Raw genomic sequence first — 1,142 nt, forward strand, 5'->3', positions numbered from 1 at the left:
GGAGAGAAAGGCATTGCAGGGAAGAGAATAGCTAGAGCCAAGGTGTCAAGATGTGAAAGCATCAGGCATGTTGAGGGAAAGAGTAAATGGCCTGGTGTGGCTCTAGGAACAGTATATTTTGGGAAAGGTGTTTCTGGCATGAAGTGATGAGAAAGGTAGATTGGAACCAAATGATCAAAGACTTTCGATGTCAGGGAATTTTGGATCTGATCTTAGCAAGTTATCAGCATTTTGGGTTTTTAAAAATTTCAGTTAAAAATTTAATATGACAAGTGTGCATCACCTGACTTTTACATCACAATAAAACAAGTCCTTTGAGGATGGGACATGTGGAAGCAATTGATTTCTCTGCTGAACACAGCCATCATTTATACTCTTTCTAAGGATTCTAACATGATGATACTATTTCCTTGTATTATCCCCTTTCCAATATTGTTCTGTTGCCCTGGATATGATCTCCATACATTCATGTATCACAAGATTCATAAAGGGATCAAATTCCCACAATATTCCTTGGATACATCTGTTGCTGTTTAATTTCAGTAATAACTTCTTGTTCTTAAATTTTTTTTCAACTTGAGATGGTGAGCCTTGCTCATGGCGTCTACTCAGTGTGCTTAGAGCTGCCTTGAAATGGTACTTGTGGTCTCCCTCACACTCCTGTGGTATGATCAGAGGCTTTTAAAGAGGAAAAGGACAAGGATGTATTATTCAATAGTCTTCCTTCTAGGCTAATCTACCTGGAACACCAAGCCCAGGGCCTTGTTAGAGGACACTGCTGCCTTCTGGGTCATTGCCACCTCTCACTCATGCTCTCCAACCTCAGCTAAGCAATGTATCTATCACACACCACTTTTAGCTTCCCTTACCATTCTTCTCAAACTTTCACAGCTTCCTTAAAACCTACCAAGTGCCAATACCCTCTTCCTTTCTTTTTTCAAGCAACTGGTGATTGCCTTTGCTTCCCAGACTATATTTGATCCATGGAACATCTGTTGTTTTAATCTGGTTATCTGTGGTTAACCAGAGTCAGTTAACATTCTTATCATGGTCATCCATGGCATTGATAGCCCTGGATATATGACGTCTACATCAATTCAGGCAAGACCTGCACCTGCATCATAAAGTAGACCAATCATCTT

At 40.2% G+C, this 1,142-nt stretch overlaps 1 pseudogene; it reads right to left on the minus strand.

Annotated features, from left to right (window-relative positions):
* Window positions 1-368: 368 nt before the first annotated feature.
* On the minus strand, window positions 369-794 carry LOC117201990 (small nuclear ribonucleoprotein G-like; annotated as a pseudogene).
* Between the last annotated feature and the right edge of the window lie 348 nt (window positions 795-1,142).

The sequence above is a fragment of the Orcinus orca genome, chromosome 11 (genome assembly GCF_937001465.1).
Source record: "Orcinus orca chromosome 11, mOrcOrc1.1, whole genome shotgun sequence".
NCBI lineage: Eukaryota > Metazoa > Chordata > Mammalia > Artiodactyla > Delphinidae > Orcinus > Orcinus orca.